The sequence below is a fragment of the Mus caroli genome, unplaced genomic scaffold (genome assembly GCF_978045245.1).
Source record: "Mus caroli unplaced genomic scaffold, Mus_caroli_1 scaffold_15, whole genome shotgun sequence".
Taxonomy (NCBI): domain Eukaryota; kingdom Metazoa; phylum Chordata; class Mammalia; order Rodentia; family Muridae; genus Mus; species Mus caroli.
This window is the reverse complement of record NW_028227270.1, coordinates 74604788-74629835: the sequence shown is the minus strand read 5'-3', so window position 1 is coordinate 74629835 and position 25048 is coordinate 74604788. Positions and strand designations below refer to the sequence as shown.

The 25048-nt window shown below is 44.8% G+C and overlaps 1 protein-coding gene across 1 annotated transcript in view; it reads left to right on the top strand.

The window, feature by feature from the left end:
* The first annotated feature begins 4800 nt into the window (after positions 1-4800).
* Positions 4801-25048, top strand: part of Cap2 (cyclase associated actin cytoskeleton regulatory protein 2) — a 140277-nt gene continuing 120029 nt past the window's right edge. Inside the window, exon 1 of the mRNA XM_085831127.1 lies at positions 4801-4948. The gene's annotated coding sequence lies outside the window, so the exon portion shown is untranslated. The remainder of the gene's footprint in view (positions 4949-25048) is intronic.

The following is a 25048-nucleotide window of genomic DNA, read 5'->3' as shown; positions in this document are numbered from 1 at the left end:
TCTTTTCCTTTCTTTTCCTTTCTTTTCCTTTTCTTATTCTTTCTTCCTTTCTTTCTTTTTGAGATTAAGTCTCTCGTTGGCCTGAATCTTAATAAATAGGCTAAGCTGGCTGGCCAGCAACTCCCCGAGGATCTGCCTCTCTCTGCCTCCACAGCCTGGAATTGCAATCAGAGTCACTACACCTAACCCTTTTACGTGGATTCCAAGGCTTCAACTCAGATCATCAAGCTTGCAAGCCAAGCATTTTATCAACAAAGCTGTCTTCCCCGTCCTAACTCATTGATGACACAGATGCAAAATTAGTCATAGCTGTTGAGGTATCTAATTTTGTAGTGACCATTGGAGACATGATATGATAAACTAGCTTTCATTCTTTCTTATTCCTGTAAACAGAATGATTAGAAGAAATTCCAGCCAGGTTCCTAGGTCCAGATCACAGGCAATAATGTTCTATGATCTTGAGCAATGAGCTAAATCTTTGTGATGAGTTCTTCACTTACAAATCAAGGATAATAACAGAACCCAAGTCATGAGGTTGCTGAGTTGATGAATATAAAATACTTAGAACAGGAGATTGTCTAAGTATTCATTAAGGGCTTAATACATCTTACCAATTACAGTTCTCTCTTGGTATCCCAGGGTCTTTGCACACACCCTCACCCTGATGTTCACTTCCTAACTATAAAATGGTGTCATGTTTGCTTATAACTTAGACTGTCCTCTATTGTGATTTGATTGCTTCTTGTACCTAGTTAATGAAAAAAATCACAGAAATAGCCCTAATGGACTGCTTAAAGATTAATAACAAGAATAAAAATTGTACATGTCCCCTATATACTTTTTTATTTTCAGATATTGTAAATCTGAGGTTGGTTGGATTCTGGGATGTGGAAGCTGTAGAGATGGAAGTCAATGGCACTGGTGTTTATCTTGCTTAAAATGTTGCATTCTAGGTACCCGAGATGTGAGGAGTACCTAGTACAAATCAACTATTTGTAGAACAAATGTTCTCAAGGCATCTGCTGGTATAAATGCCTACTGGTAATTTTCCACTGGGAATTTGTTAAAATAAAACCACAAAGCCCTGCAGTACATTGGCAACATGCTCTTTCGGTCTTTTGGCTCTAGAAAAGGCAGGCATGTTCCTGGAGAGACGACGTCATCTTCTTGGCCTCCTTGAGGACCAGGAAAAGCCATGGGGAAGAACACCATGTTCGTTGCATGTTTTTATTTGCTAGGGAGAGCCCCTGCCAGTGAAGCAAAAGAGATTGTGATCAAACACTCATGGCCAGTGGTCCAGTCTCAGTGGTCTTCGTAGCCATGGATGGAACAGGAATCAGAGAGAGATCTGGTCACCTAGAATAGATTCATTTGAAGGAATACTCTGGAATCCAGGGTCCCTCTCTGTCTCCATAAGCCATCACAATTTCTCCTTAGCCAAGAGTATTTAAAAAGACTCACTTGTTCTCCATTTAACACACCCCTAGGAGGGGAGAATTTCTCACCAAGCAAGTTCAACAGTGGTTAGCAACCTACAAATCAGTCCCACACACAGAATCTGCCAGAGTCGAATGCTCATACCTTCCAAAATACCAGATGCCAGAATATTAAAGCATCAGAGACGTTGAAGAGGGGGAATCCTGAGTGCCTTGGCCCTCTGGGCTGGGATCAGTGCTCTTACAAAGAGATTAACAAGAGGCATGTAGCTCAATACACAAAGGTGCTTGGTGCCAAATCTGTCACCCTCTCCATCCCTAGGCCCCATGTGATGAATTAAAAAACAAAACAAAACAAAAACAAACAACAAACAACAAAAAAAACTCCCTACAGTTGTCTTCTGACCTCCATATGTGTGCTATGACACACGCATGCAAGTACATACCGCACAAAGTAAATAAATCTAGTAGTAACATTTTTATTAAAAACAACAACAATAAGAGTCTATGAGGAGCACTCATCTCTTTTGCTCCTCAACCATGAGTGAACACACCATTTATCTATCCCCTTTTTGCCTGCCCTATCTGCTCTCCACTATGTGAGCAAGGGTGCCTGCCAGCCTGGAAGCCAAATACTAGTCTGCTGGGTCCTACAGACCCCCACCTCCAGAACCACAAGAAATACATTTCTATCATTTATAAACCATCAAATGGGCATGTTGTCAAAGCACCCGGTTTCAGGCACTCCTTTACAGCACACAGAAAACTAAGACAAGACCTCAGGAGACCCTAGAAACTACAGAAGCCTAGATATGTGTGTGTGTTCAAGTATGTTCATGGATGTGTTTGTGTGTATGTGTGTGTGAGAGAGAGAGAGTGTGTGTGTGTGTGTGCAGATGGAGGACAGAGGACACCCATGGGCTTTGTTCCTCAGGAGATATTCATGCTCTGAGACAAGGCATCTCTCACTGGTCCGAGGTTATACAAGTAGGCTAGTCTGGTGGGCCAGCAGACTCCAGGGATCTGCATGTCTCTGCCTCCCCAGCCCTGGGATTAGAAGTGTTCACAACCATATTAGAAGTGTGCACATTGTATATGGGGTCTGAAGAGCATGCTTGGCTCACCAAGCTTGCAAGGTTAGCACTTTACCAACTGAGACATCTTCCCTCCTCCAGGCTGAGTTTCAAGGTGCTGGAGTCAGCTACTACGTTGAGATTTACAGAAAAAAGTTCATTCAAAACTTTTGTCCTATGTAAAAAAGAACAGACGTTAGAGTAGGGCTGAACACGCTGAACATGCTTCATTCGTTCTTGTCTTTGACCAGCACACACAAACAAGACATTGCAATGCACTATTTACATGGCATTTATAACGTATTGGGGACTGTAAGCCATCTGGACGCGATCAGTGTGCAAGAAGGTTGCAGAAGTTTGTGAACACACATGCCGTGCCATTTTATAGAGCAGTCTTACACATCTTCAGCTCTTGATATCTGCAGCAGGCCCTGGGACCCGTTCCCCAGACACAGAAGGACAGCTGGGTTAAGTAGCAAGAAGTGTTGGATTAAGTCGTGGATAACTGTGGACGCTGGTGCATCGAAGGTATGATGCATGCCTGTAGTCTCAGCATTTAGGAGGTGGAAGCAGAATGATTGCTGTGAGTTTAGGGACTTAGAGTTTTACGCCAGCCTGGCCTGTATCCTTGTCTCAAAAGCCCAGTATATATGTTCATTCAAAGCACATGTGTCAGCACAAATAATAAAAGGTCTCCCTTTACTCCAGACAAAAGAGAGTCAAGAGGTGCCTGCTAGGCATGGCTCCACAGTTGTGGGCTTTTGACAACACACAGAGCTGAGTTAAATGTGATTTTAACATCGACAGTTGTGGTAGTTTGTATGTAACTGGCTCCATTAGGCCCATAAGGGAGTGGCACAATTAGGAGATGTGGCTTTCTTAGAGTGGGTGTGGCCTTGCTGATGGACATGAGTCACTGTGGAGGTTGGCTTTCAGGTGTTATATGCTCACACGATATCCAGTGTGGTATGCAGTCTCCTTTTGCTGTCTGGGGATCAAGATGTAGAACTCTCAGCTGCTTCTCCAGCACCATGTCTACCTGCATGCCACAGGCTTCATGCCATGATGATAATGGACTGAACCTCTGACTAATACCCAACCCCAATTAAATATTTTATTTTATAAGAGTTGCTGTGGTCGATGGGCAGTAGTGGCACACGCCTTTAATCCCAGCACTTTGGAGGCAGAGGCAGGTGGATTTCTGAGTTCGAGGTCAGCCTGGTCTACAGGGTGAGTTCGAGAACAGCCAGGGCTACACAGAGGAAACCCTGTCTCTAAGAGAAAAGAAAGAAAGAAAGAAAGAAAGAAAGAAAGAAAGAAAGAAAGAAAGAAAGAAAGAAAGAAAGAGAAAAAAAAAAAAGAGTTGCTGTGGTCATGGTGTCTGTTCTCTGCAATAAAACCCTAACTAAGACAGCAGGGAACATTGGCTTTACCAGAATCCCCTTTACTACACAATTTTGAGAGTTTGCTTTTTGAATATCTGTAGGGCCAGGCATGATGGTATCTGGCCATTAATCCCAGCACTCTGGAAGCAGAGGCAGGAGGATGTCTGTGAGTTCAAGAACAACCTGATCTACAGCAAGTCCCAGGGCAGCTAGGGCTTTGTAGGTTGACACTTTCTCAAAATTTAAACAAAAGAACATAAACTATTACGTTTCTCTCTCCCCCTCCCTTCGTCTGCAGTTTTTCCCCTTGACATTCATTCAGTGAAGAGCTTCGTGTTCAGTATTCCAGACTCCATTGAAAATCGAAAATCGATCCTCTCTAATTATGTTAACCAGAGAGAAACGCTTCCAGTTTCGTCAGCATAGACCATACATATATAAAATAAGGGGCAGTGATACAACTAAAACAGTTGCTGGAGTAGGCCGGCCAAGGATTCTATTCGTTTCTAAATAATCAGATGACTTTTTAAAGTTTCTGTATATAAGTTACTTGCCCCAGATCTACAATCTATCTGAAGAGATACATGCATCTGCTCTCCTTTATCCTTTTGAGTTGGAGGATATTCAAGGTGCCCCATTCTCCCTCTCTTTGTGCGGGTCACTATGCATCCCTACCCACCCCCAACCCCCTTCAGGGACCGCCAGACCTTTTCAGAGCTCTTTGCAAACCTGCAGGAGGAGGCGAAGGCATTTCCTGCTTGCACCAGCGATCGCCTCTGCCCTCCTATCTCTCTTCTCCCACGGCCCATCTGTGCCTCCTCTCTGCTCCCTTCCTTGCCACCCCCGCCCTCGGCTGGGTGCTCCCGGCCCCTCCCGCGCCCGTCTGTATTTGGAGCTGCCGGAAGCCGCGGGCGACTCTCCCCGAGAGCAGCGTGACCGACTCGGGCTCCCGTGCAGGGGGGAGGCGGAGGCAGCACGGGGCCTGCGGGAGGAGGGCGCAAGTGGCCGGAGCCGGCTTTGCATCACCGAAGCCGGGACCTGGGCTCTACAGCAGGTCAGGCTGGAACGCGGAGGGGGGCCGGGGGCGGCGAGAGGAATGGGGGGCTTGCCTGGACACCCGGCACCCCAAGGCCGGCGCTCGCAAGTTGCGCGCCCCTGGTAGGGTGGGAAATGGCCAGGACGCGGGGAAGAAAGGCGAAGCAGACTCAGGGTTCTGAGGCCACCCAGATGTGAGGACAAGGGAAGTGAGGACCGGGGATGTGAGGATCTGTGATGCGGGGATCCGGCGCTGGGGCAGTCCTCATCTGGGTCAGCGCAGCCAGCGCTCCAGCTGCTCGCCTGGCGCTGAGGACCGCGAGTTTCGGGCTGGAGGGCCACCCATGGCCTGCCCGCCGACAGCCATCGCACCCAAGGCCTGTCTAACTTCAAGGGGTCTCCACTGCTCTGCTTTGAGCTTTCTGAGGGTTCCCGGGTGGGTGTCATTGAAGTAGATCTTGCCAGTGCTACCTCAATCCGAAGGTGCTGGAAGGAAAGGAAGGGACCTGGCTTCTCTGCAGAATCTGACTTGAGGCCATGAGTCACTTCTTAAAAATGCACACGCAACTGATGCTTTGAAGGGACCGCTCTGAAAATGGTACCCCTCAGCGGCTCTCTGACTGTCCCATAGGGGCTTGTTTGTGACATCAGCAATCTTGTCGTCATCTTTAGGCGGATGGCCCGCCATGCACATGAGACTATTTATTCTCATCAACACCACAGAGGCTGTGCATTAAGTCATGTCGGAATCCAGGCGTTCTTTATGTGAGTTTGTGCTTTTAGGACTTGTATTTAGAATTAGGTCTAAAAAGTTTACCAAGTGGAGGTGAACTTTGTACAGCCAAGACTTGGGTCTTGGCCTGTGTAATCAGGAGAAGGCAGAAACAAACGGAAAAAAAAAAAGAAAAAGAAAAAGAAAAAAGAAAAAAAAGGGAAAAGAAAACTTAGTTTATCAGAATTGCTTGCAGAGAGAGCACTGCCTGTTCGTGTGGCTGCTTGGTTTGTTGGTAGACAGAGCTTTGCCATGGAACCCCAGGCTGACCTCAAACTGTTAGCAACCATTCTGCTTCCGAGCTGAGATTGCAGGTACGGTCCTCTGCTTCCCGGAGGCGGTCTTACTCTGTACCCAGGCTAGCCAGGAACTCGCCTTTAGCTCAGGTTGACTTCAAACTCACAATCCTCCTGCTTCCGGCTTCTGAGTGCTGGATTACTGGTAGGCACTGCCTCACCTAACGAAGGTGTCTCAGAGGTCTTGCTGACGTAACTGGGACCACTTTGTGGAAGGTAACAGTGGTGTCTGTCTCACCTTTGGAGTGACTTCGATTTGCTGGGGTTTCCTTAGAATACAAGCCTGCGGAGGGCAGGCAGGGGTTCGGGGTGGTTCTACGTGGTTAGGGACTGAAAGCAGATACAGAAAGCTGGTGGAAAGAATTAATTCGATCACTTGCAGTCAGAGCACGGTATCTTGACAAGACTGTACCTTTTTTTCTTTTTTTCTTCTTAAGAAAAGACTTATTACTCCACGAATCCTCGAATCTGAAAATCCTTAATAAAGTTAGGATCAGGTGAGACTCAAAGACAAAGAGGAAAAAACAGAAGCTGACTGTGAGAAATGATAGTGACCAACCAGTTCTGCAAGCCAGAACTGGGATTTTCCACAAGACATTGTTTAGCTTGTTGGGATGACAGGAGTGTGGGGTTCCCTAGCTTCCTGGCTAAAGAGCTAGATGGTAAATAGGGGCTCTGTAGCCCTCAAGGTCGGCTTAGTAACTACTCAGCTTGGCTGTTGTAAATTGAACGAGGGAGGCCGAGGAGAATATGGAGAGGAATATACCGACGAGTTTCATTGTGTTAACAGATATGAAATTTGAAGTTTAGTTGATTTTCACCAGTAGCAATTTTTCTCCTCTATCACACACACACACACAAACTTGCACTCACATACATGCGAGCATATCCACTCACACACCATACAGACATACACATACCACAAATACATACATGCATACAAGCACACACATACACACAAACACAGGCATACATGCACATACACACTTAGTTTATAGGAGGACGGTTGAAGGAAACAGAAGAGAAATAGTTTGGGGGTTTGTTTGATTTTTTTTTTTCCTCCTGACAGTAGAGAGCATTTTCCCACTTTGGGCTAGAGTCTCAGACGGGTAGATTCTCCAACTGCTTGAATTATGCCCAGAAATTAAATACTCACAAGAACAACATTAACTTACTTTTGACACAGTGGTGTTTTATTTCATTTTGAATATCTCCTAACATATATCTTTATTCCAAGGTTTAGTTTTAGTCTTGATTCATCAATTTTGTATTATACATCAGAATATGCTGAGCCTAGATAAGTTATGAGCATCAGATTTAAGGGAGAGACCAGGAACTTACTGCCAAGTGTAGACGTGGGCGTGAGAACAAAAGAGTTGTGAATAGGTAACTCTCAAAATATAATGTACACACACACATATATACATATATATAATCATAGATATATACATGTACATGTATATACACACACAAATATATATGATCATATATATGATAAGAGATTCAGGTCCACAATATATAAACAGCCTTTCTAATTTGTTAATAAAAAGATGGTCTAATATCAAAGTGTGCCAAGGAGGACAGATGAATGGCCATTAAAGCTGTGGAAAAAAAAATGCCATGCCGGGCGTGGTGGCACATGCCTTTAATCCCAGCACTCGGGAAGCAGAGGCAGGTGGATTTCTGAGTTCGAGGCCAGCCTGGTCTACAGAGTGAGTGTTCCAGTACATCCAGGACTACACAGAGAAACCCTGTCTTGAAAAACCAAAAAAAAAAAAAAAAAAAAAAGCCCAACATCCTTTTTTACTTTTTTATTTTTTGTTTTTTGTTTTTTTGTTTTTCAAGACAGGGTTTCTCTGTGTAGACCAGGCTGCCTCCCAAGTGCTGGGATTAAGGGCGTGTGCCACCACTGCCTGGCTAATGCCCAACATCCTTATTCCATCAGGTAATTGCAAATCAAAACCACAGTGAGATCTCATGCCAGACTGACTAGTGTGACTGTAATTAAAAAATCAGATCATCCCAAGTGCTGGTGAGCATGTGGAGGAATTACAGCCCTCAAACGCTGCCGATGGGGATATAAAATGATGTGTTTAATTTGAAAAATCCCGGTTCTTTCAGTGACCTCGAAATCCCACTGTAAGTCTACATTCAAGAGAAAGGTGAAGACAGCCATGGCAAAAAGACGCCTATCCACGGGACTGGCAGTGTAGCTAGCTCATCGGAAGAGCATTTGTGCACTATGCACAAGACCTGGGGTTCAAATCTCAGTCCTGCCTCCAAAAATGAAATTTAAAGAGGGACCATAAAAACTATATACACCGAGGCTCGCTGGTGCTAACAATGCTAACAGCTAAGAGATGGAAACACTAGGGAGGTAGGGGGAGGAAACCCATCTACTGATGGGTAGGAAAATATGGTCCATCCGTGCAATGGCGTATTATTAAAAAGGAAGGCAGAGCTGGCTCAGTGCTTGCGGCTCAGTCATGAAAACCTGAGTCTGAGCCTCAGCACCCACCTACAAACCCGGTGTGGTGACTTGTGCATGGGATCCCAGCAGTGGGGAAGCAGATACAGGAGAGTGACTGCGGAAGACATCTGACATTGACCTCTGACCTCTGTGTGCACATAGGTGTGCCTACAGAAAGGGGTGCCATACTATGAACCTTGATAGCATCCTGCTAAGTGAAAGAAGCCACGTAATGAAAAAGACCACCTAATGCAGGAAACCACTCCTGGGGCACTGTTTCTAAGCAATCTTTATGAACAGATCAGTTATTATTGCCTAGGATGGGGGGGGGGGCTGCAAAAAGACTCTGGGGTGTCTTTCTTCTACTTGATTAGGTTTTTTTTTGAAACAAGGTTTCTCTGTGTAGCTCTGGCTGTCCCAGAACTTGCTCTGTAGACCAGGCTGGCCTTGTACTCAGAGATCCACCTACCTCTGCCTCCCATGCTAGGATAAAAGCTGTGGGCCATCACCACCAGCTTTTAGTATATTTTTAAATACAATATTTTTATTACTTTTTAAATTTTTCATATATGCTTACAAAGTATTTTTTTTTACCACATCCACCTTTCATTCCTGTCTTAAGGAAACCGACTTTCTTTCCCTCCCCCTCGGAGCCGTCCACTGTCAATGGCTTCTCAGTGAAGAATAGGGGCTCCTGAGTGCCCAGCCCCCACCATGCTAGAATGAAGACTGCCTTGAACTTGTTCTACATCCACGGCTGCTAGGAGGACATGAGTAAAGCCATCTTGTCACGTCCAGAGGACTCTGTTTCACAGCAGCTCCGCCAACCGCAGGGATATTTGTCCCTCACAGATTTTTCCTCCATGGCCCCTGAACTCTTTGTGAGCTGATGAACGGTTCTAAGATCGGTGACAGTTGTACACATCTATAAGTGCTATCAAATAGCTGAGTTGCTCTAGCTCATTCAGCTCTTCCCTGTCCTAGGCTGCTACCCAGTTTCCCCCACAACCTTGAATTTTGGGTTAATCATCGCCTGATCTAAGCATAAAATAATTTTACAGCATGCATGAGATCCTAAACAACTCTTGTATAGATCTTTTGAGTCTTTATACATAGTCTCATATTTTCCTTCTGCATCGCTTTTTGTTTGTTCATTGGCTGGCTGGTTGTTTTGTTCTTGTTTGTTTGGTTTTGAGACAGCATCTCAGGTACCCGAGGATAGCCTTGCACTCCCTATGGAGTTGAGACTGGCCTCGAACTTGTGGTCCTCCTGCCTCTGTCTCTCAGGTACTGGCTTTGCAGGTATGTGCTGCCTGCCATAGCCCACTAAATCTCCTTTTCTTAAAACTCACCCTTACAGCTTTAAGAACAACCTGTATTGTCACATGAAGTCACATTAGGATCTTTGACAAATGTTTTTTTAATCCCTATGGTCTTTCTCCAGTCCACAGGCTGTTTCCCATGGTTTCCCTTTACCAAGAATGCTGTTTTGGAGACCGTTTCCATGTGTCTTAAGAGTGACAGTATATGTGTATGTGAGTGTGTATGTGTGTGTGTGTGTGTGTGCATGTGTATAAGAGGTACATGTTCAAATGTAGTGTAAAATATTTATCTCTATCCCCAGCTAGCTTCCAAATGAATGAATGGGACTAAGGTTTATTTATCCAGCTTTAGCACAATTCCTGGGTGAATTACCCCTAATCTGTTTTTCCAATGCTAGACTGGCTACTTCCCAGCTGAGCTGCAAGTACTTGCACTCTGAGTTTCATCCGGGTTATTTTTGCTCTATCAGTCTGTCCTTGGGGCCATTTCACTTGGCCACATGCTCCTGGTCCATTGTGTCTGATGGAAACCTCCTGTTCTCTCTGTCTTCTTCATTCTTCTTCCTCCTCTCTCTCCTTCTTGTGGTCCCTACCTATGACTCCTAGCCCAATAACCAAAGTCCCGTCTACTCTATTCTCCCTAGTAATTGGCTGTAGCCACTTTTATCCAGCAAATAGCTTCAAATAGGAGAGCAAGGTTTACTCAACAAAGGCCAATATATGTGGGAATTTGCTTGTCTGGAGGCAACCAGATCTTGGGGTTCAGAAGTTAGCATTTGTATGCACAGCACCAGACTAACCCCCAACATTCACATATGTGTGCAAATATGGAAGACAAACAGAAGCCTGAGATACTGTTTTTAAACAGCATTCCTCTATTGTTTGAGACAGGCTCTCTCACTGGCCACTAGGCTAGGGTGACTGGTCAGATGGCCTCAGGGACCCACCTGGCTCTGTCTTGCCAACTCTGAGATAAAAAGTGTTTGGGATTTTGACATAGGTTCTGGACATGTTTGGGTTGGCTTCTCATGCTTCCAAGATGTGCACTTTGTGAACCAAGTGAGCTCCCCAGCCATCCCTGTGCTATAAATTTTAGTGACGTACCACTGACACATGTGCCCAGCTCATTCATTCCTCCAGCCCAAGCTAATACCCTGAGTTCCAAGATCCTGACTTTCGGTCTATTTAAAGGCTTAGTCGTAAGACCTGTTTTCTGAAGTAAGGAAGCATTAAATACTGCGGTTCACAAACGGTGGTGAGGAGACATCTCGGCACATCAAGTGCACCAAGTGAGTGCAGTCCCATGAGCCTGGCCTTTCGTTGTGTGAGGTTTACGCCTAGGGGAGTCTTGCTTTACATTTTTCTCTATAAATCGTTTTCTTACTTGGGAAAAGCATGGCTTCTTTCATTACGAAATTATTTGACAGGGTTTTCCCCCCTACACACACACACACACTTTTTAATATTCAGCCCTGCATAAGAAGAGACATGGGCATTGCAGAACCTAGAAGAGCCTTTGCTTCTTATGAACAGTGTTCAGCTACGCTAGCTACAAACTAGAGGTCTGTCTAACAGTCCTAGATTCATGCTGACCGCTCAAACAAGTGGAGAAGGAGGGGGTGGCTTTGGTTTTTAAAATTTCACCCCTGCCTGGTAGCTGGATAAGTCAAGGAAATATTGAGGCTCCTGTCGGCCTCCAGCTGCTCAGAATTTAAAATCCACACTGTAAGCAAACTATGGTATTATCTTTTAATGTGGAGAAAAAAAAAGTTTCTTTGTGTGATAGCGTGTGGGAATCCAGGGAAATTCTGGGATTCGCTGGAGATTTACTTTCTCTGCTGTGACTGACAAGGTAGGCTGTCACCGGGTCAAGAGTGAACACCCACTGAATAGAAGCTGTCATCTCAGCTTCCTGAGCTCCTTGCAAAGGATCTATACTTGGGATGGCATCCCAATTCCCTATCTTGTTTTCTGTTTGGTTTCTATTCACAGTAGAGTCTCTGGTTCTTATGAGATAAACTCCTTTTCACTATTTAGCAACAAGAATCAGTCAGGCTGGGCCACTTCAAGAAAACTAGCTGTTGGGTTTTTGGGGGTTGTTTGTTTGTTTGTTTGTTTTGGGTTTTTTTTTTTTTTGGTATTTTTTTCTCTACTTCCAAATACAAACACAAGACTCCCCTAGTTGTAAACCTCTGCAACAAAATAACCCAATAGTACAACTTAAGAAAGGGTTTACTTGGATCCCAGTTTAAGGGCTCAGCCTGTTGTGGTGAAGACAGGATCTTGGGAAGGGATGGACACACTGTTCGCACAACTGGGAAGCAGGGAGAGATTAATGTGTGTGCTCAGCAGGCTTTCTTTTAGTCACTCTAGGACCCCAGCCTCCTCGGTGGTACCAAGCACATTGAGGGTGAGCCTTTCTTCCCCAGTTAACCCAATCTAGAAAACTCCCTCAGAGACCTATCAGGAGATTTGTCTTCTAGATGATGCCCCCACACCCCATCAGACTGATGCACCCAGTCACCACTGAGCAGGCCAAGCGGATGCTCCAAAAGTGAGTTGAATGGGCATCTTCTCTGCACCAGGCTCCATTGCAGCATCAGTGTGGAAACCATTGTCTTTGTCCTGGAAAATCCATATGTTGAGTTGCTTATCCTATAGTTGCTAATATTTGGTGGAATGGAGCCTTTGGGAAGTGACAGATACCTGAGGGCTTCCCAGAGTTCCTGCTGTGGACATCTCTTCACTTTCTAACATCAGAATGGCCTCTTCAGTAGGACTCAGATTCCTCCACTGTCTTTCTAAAGGGAGAGTGAGTGATGGCCTAATTAAACTTCTTTAGTAATTAAAAATGTTTAAAGAGGTTTGCAAAAGCGAAAGACCCTCAGATAGTGTAGATTTGGAAGTGTTTCTTAGTGCATCTTGTTGCCACTGTTACAAAATACCTGAGGCTGAGAAAGTAATGAAGAAAAGAAATTGTTTTGGCTCATAGACCTTGTTACAGGAAACTTTGGGAACAGGTGGTCACAGCTTGAAAGGACTTCATGCTGTGTCCATGAATAATATAGAAGTGGTCAGGGCTGTGGCTAAGCATGTGAGGTAGCCTGGTTCCCTAACAGCCTACTCCCGTGGTGCCTAGCCTTGTAAGACTTCATCCCCCAAGACTTAAACCAAACTCATAAAATATACATCCATCATGAGCGTGCCCCTACCCTCTGGTCATGAGGATCCCCCCACACCTTTTGGTCATGAGTTTCCCCCCCCGCCCCCCCCCCCCGGCCGCAACACACACACCTTGTAACATAATCACCTCCCAAAGGCCCTGCATCCTGACAGAGCTCTAGTGAGAAATTCAGTTTCTTTCAGTTTGGGTTTTATAAGTACAAATCATGTCAACACTGTAGAGGGAAACTGGTCTTTATGCTTCTTATTTTAGCAGTCCTCAAACTGTGCACCTGGACCACATGCAGAGCAACCTTCCTTAAGCTCCCAAGCATGGGTGTTCTAAGAGAATAAACATCAGAATTCTCATCATCATCCATATGTACTTTTTCCCAAGATGAATCTTCCTGCTGGTGGACCTGTGATGGAGACAGTTGCACCAGCTCATCTTATTCCCCATAATCCTCTTCTCCTCTTAGTAGGAGTTCTATCTCTGAACCATTTTAGTAACTATTTCTGTTTGGGGGTGTGGAAACCTAGTAGGCGGGAAGAGGAAAGGAGCTGCATTTGGGAACGTTTGCTTAGGTTTATGGATGGGGACATCGAGTGATTCTCAGTCTGAGATGGGGATCCTCGGATACATCATGTGTGCTCTCAGTCTTTCTTCAAAAACAATGTAGACAGGGTGGCTCACTGGTGAATAAAGGTGTTTACCACCAAGTCTGAGGACCTCAGTTTCACCTTTGGAATCCACGTGGCAAGGGAGAACCAAGTCCCTCAAGTTGTCCTGTGTCCCACAAATATGCTGTGGCTTGCACACCTGATCGTCTGATGTAAAAAAGGAAACAGTTAAGTAAGACAGATGCAAATCTTCAACCTAGCCAATTGTAAGTGATGTCAAAGGGTGAACTGGAGAAGAATAGAATAGGGACTATCACACAAATAATACCGAACACTTCTAGGCTTATTAAATACCCAGAAAGATCTTCCAGATATTAAAAGATGTGATTTATAATACAAGAGTGTATGTATTTCATGATGTAACACTCCCATCTTCCATAGGCAGGGGAGGCCACTGGAACTCCCCAGGGGAAAAGTGCATAGCTTTTTTTTACTATTATTTCACTTTACGTGTGTGGGTATTTTGCCTGCTCCATCTGCATGCAGTATCCAGAGAGGCCAGAAGAGAGCAATAGATCCTCTGGGATTGGAGTTACAAATGTTTGTGAGCTGCTATGTGGTGCTGGGACTCGAACCCCGGTCCTCCAGAAGAGCATACAGTGCTCTGAACCACTGAGCCATCTCTCCTTCCTTCATGCCATTATTTTTGATACAGCAAAGTATGGTTGGGTGCCCAGTAGGAGACATTTAAACAGAACATATAGAAAATGTAAAGAATCCCCTGTAGGACAAACAGAACTGAAGCCTAAGTTTGAGGAGAAAGATGAGGTTTTGCGGTCACAAATGGAAGTTTGTGACACCTGGGGAGGGGCTTGTTCATGTGTTGTTCATTAATAGTGGTTCCATCAGCTGTGTTACTATGAGAACACTTTTCACTGAGGCTGGACCATGTGCTGATTAACTCCGTGAACCGTGGATTTAAGGCAGATGTTTAACAACTGACAGTCTTGGTGTTTCTTATGTATGCCTCTCAAAGAGAGGTTATCATAGTCACCCACCCTTCCTTCCTTCCTTCCTTCCTTCCTTCCTTCCTTCCTTCCTTCCTTCCTTCCTTCCCTCCTACCTTTACTCCCTCTGCAATTGTTTATTCTCACTTATCTTTATTTTTCTGGAGGGACTCAGTGTGTGTGTGTGTGTACCTATAAATTTATGTCTCTCATTCTAACTTTGTGATATATTTAGTGATTTTATCTTTCTCCTCTTTTCTTTCTTCTTTTTTTCCCCCCTCTTGAGACTCTGCAGTCCAGGCTGGTTTGGAACTCACTATGTAATCTAAGGTAGCCTCATAATAATGGCTATCCTCCTGCCTCAGCTTGCCTTCCAACTCTATAATTACATGTGTGAGCCACCAGGCCTGGATGCTATTGTTTCAAAAACTAGGCTTTCTACTTCAGCCTCTTTCTCCTCTCATGGGGCTCCATTAACACTAGTTTAGACCCTTAGTGTCATCCGACAGACCTCTCAAACTCCATGTTTTGTTCCTTCTGTTCTTCAGATTAAACAGGATCTGTATCTTCAAGTTCAAGGTACCTTCCTCAGCCATCCCCATCCTGCCGTGAAGCTTACCCAGTGGACTTCTGTCTTTTGTTATTGTAGGTTTGTGTGTGTGTGTGTTTATAGTTCTAGATTTTTCTTTTAGTTCTCATTATTAAGAACTCCTGGCTTCTAGCTGTTTCAGGGATATTAGCTTCATCTCAAGCACAGTTAAAGCAGCTTCTACAAAGGTCTCTGGGAATTCCAACGTCTGTGTCACCTCTGTCACCTCATGGCTGGTGGACATTTGCAGGTTGTCCTTTCTCAGGACTGGTTGTGTTTCTCTAGTCCTTTTCATACCAAACTTTTGATTTGAATCTTGGACATTTGGGCTTTGCTTTGTGAGACCCTGGGTCCCTTGGAAAATGCTGCCTCATTGGTTTTGCTTGGTTCCACCAGCCAACCAGTTTAGTTCGGTGTTGCATGCAGTGTGCCATGGTCCCAACATTACTTCTAGTTTCAAATCCCTGTATCCCATGTGTGCACTATTTGGGAGTTAGTCTTGGACTCTGACAGAGGTTGGTAATAGTTCAGTTCTCAGGGTCTCTGGGTTTGCCCCACACATATACAACTCAAGGGAGAGGCTGGAATGTTCCAGAATCAGGGTATTCCCTTCATCTCTCTACTCTATGTGGCTCTTCCCTGTAATCTCTTGTTCTTCTGCCAGAAATACTGGATTTCTCTTGGAAGTTTTATCCGTTCATCCTGCTGCAGTACAGTTTCCCAAGTCTGGGCTATCCTCAGGACAGAGCAGTGAGATGAACCGTAGTAGCCGATGCAGAAGACAGCTCAAAATGCATTCCCATGCCATGTTCTCAGGCCAGTGAGTGGTGAAGAGTTAGATTCGTTCACTGGAAATTGGGAAATTGAGACTCAAGTTAATCGTCCACCAGATTCCCATAGGTAGGTGGGTTGCCGCTGAAGTGGCCATGTCTCAAGGATTCTCTGACCCCTGTGATGCTTCCCCCACCCCCTACCCCGCGCTATATCACATGACAGAACTTAGCGTCTTATAGCCAGAGGTCCCAGTTCAAAGAATGGCTTACTTTGTAAAGCCAATGGGCGTTGGTTTGGGGGACTGACCCTGTCTCAAGGAAGAAATGTGAACTGGCGAGATAATCTTCGTAGGTGCCCTGCCTTCCTGTGCTCTGCTCAGCATTGGTGGTGAAAACAGGAAGTCCGTACCCTAAGGGGGATGAAGGGCCCTGTGAGACTTGGTTGGGGGATGAGACCAGCGGTGCCAGGACAGGACCCTAGGAGCATGGCAGCAGCAGTACAAGAAGGATGGAGAACGGGATGACTCACACCCAAATAGGGCCGAGCTATCTCCGTGGTGCTGGGGGTGGGGGGTCTCTCTAGACCTTGAGGGGATACTATAGGAGACAGGTGTAGCATTGGAAAAGTCTCACTGAAAAGTCTACCTCTCCCTCACCAATTGGACCTTAGCAGAGGCAGCAGATGGATTCCTAGGTTACCCAGGATCTCAGGAGTCTTTTCTATAGTTTTATAAAAGCTTTAGAGTGCCCTCTCCCCCACTCACATAACTCTCTAATCTTTGTTATTTTGCTTATAACACCTGAAACTTCTTTGAAGACAGAAAAGGACGGCTTTGTGAGTTAGCTTTACGTCATTGTGCGTCAGCTTTACGTCACTGTCTTAAAATGCCCGTGGCAAGCAGTTTATAAAGAAGAAAGGCTTGTTTTGGATCACGTGATCATTTGGCCCTCCTGCTTCCGGAATGTGATAAAATGATGCTCAATGCAGGAACGAGTGGTAGATACCAACAAGAAAAGAGACAAGAACGGGTGGTGACCCGTATCCCTTCAACTTCCTTCCACTCAGCCCCGCCTTTTGAAATTTCCACCTCCCAGTCAGACTGTGGGCTGGGGAACCAAGCCTCCTATGTAAATTTTTACATAACATTTGAGACCCAGGCTAAGTGGTGACTGACGTTTGCTGTTTGGTAAAAAAGCAGTTTCCAGACACTCCATAGCAGAGGAAGGGAAAAATGCAAAGGTGAGCTAGCTCCTTGCTAGCATGACCGTCGTTTCTTGGTGACCCCTGTCTTCCCGAACATGACTTTTGTCCCCTCTTAATACTGCTCACCACAGAAAATATTTCAGACTTGGCTTTCTGGATATGACCACAGTGCCTAGCAGGGGACTGGAAACAAACCAAACCAAGCTAACGTGTTTAATGGGCCCATCAAGCATGAATGAGTAAATACAACCAACGACGAATTAACAATGAATCACAAGATTACGTCCCTCGGTGATTGGAAGGAAAGAAACGTGTTAATGCACCCTTGCCTAAGAGAATTAAACTAAGACAGAATGGCCTGATGGTTGACCGGCTGTTTTTAAATTTTGGTATACTTGTAGAGAAACTAGTCAAGTGGGGTTTTATATATGCAGAGGAAGTCTTCATCTTCCTACGGCTTTGTGTCTATTTCCTGTTTAATCTTAGGTTCGTGAGCACAGAAATCCATGGGTTTGAATGTGCTTCGAGGAATCACCAAGGGGCTGGGGAGAGGACACAGCCTGTAAGATGCTTGCTGTGCAGGTGTAAGCCCCAACTTCAATTCTCAGATCCCAGGAGGAAGAGCTGGGCTGGGTGGCATGTGTTCGTAATCTACCCTGGTGCTGGGGAGGTGAAGGCAGATGGGACCCTTGAGCTAGAGCTAGAGACCCTGTCTCAAAAATTTAATGTGGAGGCTGTGAGAGTGGCTTGGTGAGCCAGAGTGCTTGCTGTGCAAGCTTCGAGGACTTTCTTCAAATCCCAAACACTGGTGTTGAAAGATGGGCATGGCCATGCACATCTCAGCACTGGGGAGGGTGGAGATGGGCATTCCTGCAACTTGCTGGCTTCCAGTCTAGCCCCAGGTTCAATGAGAGAACTTGTCTCAAGGGAATAAGAGCGATAGAGCAGGCCACCAGGCCACTTCCTCTGCCTTCCTAAACGACCAGTGTTCACAACCACACACACACATGCAACACGCCCAAAGGTGTCAGGCATACATTTCCTGAGGAGTGGCACCTGAGGTTGGCCCCTTGCTCCCACATTCACACACACACACATACACACCTACACACCTGATTATACACACACACACACACACACACACACACACACCTGGTCATATACACATACACACACACACACACACACACACTCCTGGTCATTCACACACACATACAGACACAGGGTGTATCACTAAAGACTCACCACGGTTGCTTCTCCATCTTTGACCTAGGAATAGGACCATTGAACTGGCTTTCAGGAAACCCTAAAGACCTCACTCTCTTCTATGAACACGAAAACACTACCAAAGTCACTTTATTCTTTACTCTTTTTATGAACTTGCTGTGACAATTTTACAAGACTCTTTGAACAACATGAAATATATGTATTTTGTTACTGTTGTTGTTGATGATGATACCCTAAAGGGGAAAAAAAGAGCCATGGAAGATGCAGGGCTTGCCTTCGGTGAGAGAAAACATGCGCGTTTCTTCATGGAAGCCACTGTGGTTCCACACGGAAAGACTAATCCAGCACCCACTTTTAAATGGAAATTTCTCCTGTGAGAAATCTGGCTTCCAGCCTGCTGTGGGATGATGCCAGAGAGGAGGCAGCAAGCACAGAGCAGTGAGTGGAAGCCAATTCATTAGTCAATCAAAAGTATTTATAGACTTCTCTAGCTAGGTGTATGGCACCGTACTGGACTCCGTGGGATGGAGGAAAATGAGCTCAGCTTCAGCTCGGGCAAAGCATGCTGCCCAGGCCCTTGGGAGGCAGGGTGGACATGTGCCAATGGGAGAGACAGCACAAGGACTGTGTTCACTGGACAGGGTGCCTTACAGATGCTAAGGAAGTGAACTGGACACATAGGCTGTTATTCTGGGCTCACACCATTTGCATGTTGCTGTGGGGTACTAGTGTTCAGAGCAACTGTGACAGGAGAAGGCTCAGCGGGCCCTTCTCCCTCCTCTGAGCAGGAGAAGATTCGGGTGAACTGTGGGGAAGATGGAGGGTTCTTATCCAAGATTATCCTTGCTTCAATTCTTTGTGCTGTGTGTTTGTGTGTGTTCCTATGTGTGTGTGTGTGTATGTTTGTATGTGCTCCTGTGTATGTGTGTACGTTTGTGTGTGTGTGTGTGTGTATGTATATCTGTGTGTGGTCCTACATGTGATTATGTCTATGTGTGAATTCCTCTGTGTTCCTGTGTGTGTGTGTTCCTCTGTGTGTGTGTGTTCCTGTGTTCAGATACACACTTGTGCAGGAACATTTGGATGTCAGGGGACAATCTCTGGTGCCATTCCTCAGATGTCACACACTAATTTTGTTGTTGTTGTTGTTGTTGAGACAAAGTCTCTCATTGGCCTGGAACTTTCCACATAGGACTATTTAGCTAGTGAATCCCAGGTATCAGCCTGGCCCCAACTCCCTAGAACTGAGATTACACGTGCATACCACCCAACACACCTGGATTTTTTTACGTAGGCTCTGAGAAGTTAATTCAGTGTTTTACTTACAGAGCCATATCCCTAGTGCCTGTGAAGGACTACTTAAATGTTAAAGAGTCATTGTAAAAAATATTTAGGAGGAAAATAGGATTAAAAATCTAATTACATGGCCAGCCTCTCACTTTCTAGTAATCAATACTCATTAGAGAAAATCTTGGATAGAAATGTCAGAAGAAGGGGCTAGAAAGATGGCTCAGCAGTTTAGAGAAGTTGCTGCTTTTCTAGAGATCACGAGTTCAATTCCCAGCACCCACATGATGGTTCACAGCCATCTGTAACTCCAATTTCAGAAAGTCTGATGCCCTCTTCTCACTTACGTGGGCATTGGGTGCACACAGTGCTCATACATACATGCAGACAAAAGGTTTATCTATATAAAATAAAGGAAATAAATCTGAAACTCTTTTTAATATTGGAAGAAGTCTACATCCATACCATTTTGAAGATGGCTGATCTTGTGTGCTCTCAGAGATAAGCAGGATCAGACCTTGTTTAGACTTGTATGGGAGAAATATTAGAAGAATAGGTAGAGACAGGAAAATAAAATATTTTTTAAAATCTCTTCTATTCACCATAGGTTCTCAGTGATCCCTTAACACCCCACACATTGTAACTCTTGTAACTCATTGTAACACATATTGCAACTCTTACTGCTAAGATATGGACTGTCCCACTAACCTTGGTTAGCCTGTTCATCTGTCTGTGTTCCACGGTCTGTGTGTCTCTAGCATGCCTATAAATGGCTAGTGACCCAGTAAAGCAAAGTTAAGCACATTCCCCAGGGCTCCTTTTTTAGTTACTTTCCTCACTGCTGCTATAAAATAACTGGTAGAAAGCGCTTAGGTGAGAAAGGCCTTATTTTGGCTCGCGGTTTGAGTGAGGACAGTTCACCGTGGTCGGGGAGGCTTGGCAGCAGGAGTGGGAGGCAGCTGCTCACATGTGGATGGGTCAGGAAGCAGGGGCAGAGGACCTCTGATGTTCAGCGTAGTTTTTCCTTTTTATTCAGTTCAAGACTCAGCCATATCAGAGTGAGCCTTCACTGCTCAGACACAGCAAGACTTGTATCTTCTAGATGATTCCATATCCATCCAAGTCACTGTAAAGATTAACCATCACAGTGCCCCAGCTAACAAGAGCCAGAGGATCAAATGTGGTCCGTGACTCCAACCTCAAGATCCCTCTGTGCTTTCCCAGCTGAACATGAACACAAACTTTGTGAAATGCCCATAAGTGTGTAGACCTCTCCTTTTATGGGAATTTGAAATGGGAAAACCACAGAAATGCATTCTCTTTAGGTGTTTTCCACATAGACTGCACTGTGGGCATAAAATCGGACCATGTGAGGAACGGAGTATCAGTACTTTGAGGATGGGTTTTTCACATGGATTAGTGAGAGAAAATAGCCCTTCTGATCTTTTCTCCTAAGAAAATGTTTCTTTATTCTGGGTCTCTGTTGTTTCCATACAGTCTATGGGAGAGCACATACTGGCTACAGGAAATAGTTCTTTATTCTGGGTCTCTTTGTTGTTACAATACAGTCGAAAGGAGAGCACACACTGGTTATAGGAAGTATGTCTTTATTCTAGGTCTCTTTATTGTTGGAATAAAGTCTACGGGAGAGCACACATGGATTATGGGAAATATTTGAACCCCAGGTCTTTTTTTAATTTATTATTTATAAACTCAGAGACAAAGATACGATAGGGCATAGGAAGATAGGAGGGAACATCATAGAAGGTGACACCAGATGCCAGGTCACAGACAAACAGCCTGGCTACAGAACAACTGTTCGGATGAGAGAAGGACCCACAGTGGAAGAAGAAAAACAAGGAAACTGTCTATTGTTCTGGGCTCTGCTGAGTGGAGACTCACACCACTGGAAGAGAAGGGGAAAGATGGGTCATTTTACAGCTCCTACAAAGCCAAGAGCTAGACCAGGTGTTGTGGCACACCTATAAACACAGTTCTCAGGGAACTAAGAAGGAGAACTGGAAGTTTGAGGCTAGCCTAGGCTACATAACAAGACTCTTGTCTCAAAAGACAGAGAGACAAAAAGGAAAGGGAAGAAAAGGATAGGGTGAGAAAATAAAAGGGAGGGAAAAAGAAAAACCAAGACACTGTTAACAATAGCGTTAGGAAACCAGAAGGGCCAGCAGATAATCAGAGTGGCCCTGAGGAGTTAGATGTGACTCTCCGAGAATTGTGGCATTAAAAAGATGAGATACAGGGAACTGTGTAGGCTTGAACAGCTAATACACACCTGTAATCCCAGAACTGGGGAAGCAGAGAGACAAGAAGATTGAGAATCCGAAGCCATCTTGGACTACATTTGAGTGTGAGGCAAGCCTGGATTAAATAATGAGACCATTTAACATACAGGTGTGCCCTGGTGGGACTCAATGGATCACGCCTTAAAATGAAAAAAAAAAAAAAACAGACAAGACGTAAATGAAATCATATTACTTGGAGATGAAGAGGTAATTGTCCAAAAAAAAAAAAAAAATTGGCTAGGGTGATTGGAAATGATCATCCCTCCAGGTGAAAAGATATAAACAGGAAACTGTTGTGGTTTTCTAAGAATTGCATACGAAGTTTTGCAGAAAGGTGGAAGAAAAAAATAATGTTTCTGCCATGAAGAAATGAGTATTTGAAGACGTGGATAAGTATAACGTGGTCTGAACAGTATGCAGTATACACATCACAAGATCAGTATATACATCACAAGATACCCTTCTGATAAAGGCAAAAGTTAAACTCTACAAAAGGAAAAACGTGGCGACGTATGGAATCAGCAGAGACACGTATTTACAGGTGACTGAGTAAAGGACGTAAGGAGTAGGCATGCACTCAAAGAATATTACTCAGCTATTAAAGGAATAAAAGTCCCATCGCCTAAATGGATGAAATAGGAAGAAATATCAAGTGAAATCATCCAGACACCTCAAGATGAACCCCCATGTTCCCAGACCCATGTGGGAGTTAAAAATATTAACCTCAAAGAAGGAGAGAGCTGAGTGTTGGTGATTAGAAGCTAGAGAGAGTGGGGAAGGGAAAGGAAGTGGTGGTATAATGGGTACTGACATGAATGAGGACCAGTAAGGGCCAGTGTTCTGTAATACAGGAACTGTACAGTACCACAACCTGTTATGTAATTCATAAAGAACCAAGAAGGAATCTTGAAGACACAAACACGTACACGCACACACACTACACATACACACACACACACACACACACACTACACACACACCATTGCTGTGTACAAGTGGATAAAAATGCTAACCATCTTGACTCAATTATGATTTAATACTGAGTTCCCATACCATGTCTTTTAGATGATATGTGTGCTATGTCATCTAAAAGAGAAAAAAAAACATATGAAATGGAAAAAATAAACAACAAAGGGAGAGTTTTAAATAAGAAAAGTAATAACACATTAAGATGAGTTTCCCATTATAAAAGATACTCAATAGAGTCTCCAAAACTTCATTTATACACAAGATCAATCTCAAGTATGGGCAAAGTGGTGTGTATTTGTAATAACTTCAGGAGGTGGAGCATCAGCTGATCAAAGCTAGCCTTGGCTACAAGGCTAAGTGAAGACCAGCCTGGTCTACATGAAGACTCCCAGGCCAACCAGGCCCTCCCATTGAGGCTTCGTTTTGTTTGTTTGTTTTTGTTTTAAGAAATAAATTACCCTCAAACACAGTTTCTTAAAAGAAACCTGCAAGAGGATAGAAAGTCAGCTCAATGGTTAAGAGCACCTCTGGCTGCCGTTCCAGAGGGCTTGAGTTCGAGTCTCAGCACTTCCCTGGCAACTCAAAGTTGTCTGTAAATCTGGTTCTAGGGGATTCAGTGTCCTTTTCCAGCCTCTGTGGGCATCAGGCATGCACATGGTACATAGACATGCATGCAGGCAAAACAACCATAAATAGCAATTAATTTAATTTTTTAAACTTTAAAGGTGTGAAATATAAGAATGTGACCACGTTTTCCTCTGGTCTGATGAGCAATAGGCAGTAGGGACTCACCTATAGGGTCCTCTCTACAGGGACAGGGCGGCTAGAATTTTGGAGAGCCATGTTTGAGCTATACCATCTGACCCAGACTCTTGAGTCTTCAGTTGTAAATCTGGCCTCCTGTTCCTCCTCTGATGCTTAGACTATCTGTCACAGATAACTTGCCCCCTCACCCTGTTCCACTGGCCTCCTGTCCAAACGCTTCCATCTGTCTCCTTTGCTCAGACCCATTCCTCACCAGACCCTTGTGTTCCCATCTGCCGTGGCAACTCTCTGCCTCTCCTCAGCCTCCTCCTTCATGCCCAGCTCCTGTCAAAAGTTGGCTAAGTGTGTTTTGAAATGCCAAGGCAAATGGGCTGGAATTCGGAGAATCTCTGGCTGTGCTTAGTCTTGAAAGTCTGCACGGCAGCTGAGGTCAAATGTGGAAAGACTTCGAAAGTTTGAGTACATGGCTACCTCAGACCCCATCAGTCACCCTGGGCAAGCTAATGTGGATCCCAGTGTCTCCTTTCTTCTGTCTCTTACAGAGTGCTCCTAAATTTTCAACCTAGAGGTATCCTTCCAGCCTCCTCTAAGTGACCTGTTTTGGTCTCATTTGAAGCTGTGACAAGACTTTCTGATTTTACATGAAGTGGCATCTGAGTGGCATTCCACAGCAATCTGCCTCGCCCGGCAGATTGATAGGCTGAGTTCTGCTGTCTCTCAACATGTGTGACACTCACTGTTAGATAGCTGGAGATTGGAACCAGTTGAGGAGTCTGATTAAAAGCCCCAGGCTGGGAAGGCAGTCCCAAGTGTGAAATTTAACAGGCTCTCCCAAAACAGCTTGTCCTGATGGAGGAGAGCCAGAGGTGGTTTTGGGAAGCCGGCTAACAAAACAGATACATATCCCTGCTATCAGAGACTAGGTCCCTGGCAGTGATGTTTGGCAAGTTGACTAACAGGGAACCTAGATAAGTGAACAGATGGACAGCTATTAAAAGATCGGAGGGTCTTTCATCATTTCTCAAACGGCCCTCGCCCACCTAAGAGATACCCAGTTCCCCTGCAAGAAGATTATGTAAAGGATTCAATTAAATCCCTCCTTCCTTCCTTCCCACCCCACCCCCACCCCCTTCAACTGCAATGGAATCAGAAGCTCTGACGTGAAGAGGAAAAGAATAGCTGAGCAACTTCTAATTTTGCAACCCCTTGGGATTAGATGCTGGATTCAGCCTCGCAGAGAGTCCTGTTCCATATTTTGAGAGAGCTGCCGGCGGCAGCTTCCAGAGCGACGGGTTTCCAAAATAGACCACGAGTTCTGCGCCCATCTCTGGCTACTGATATTGAGTTGCTGAAGT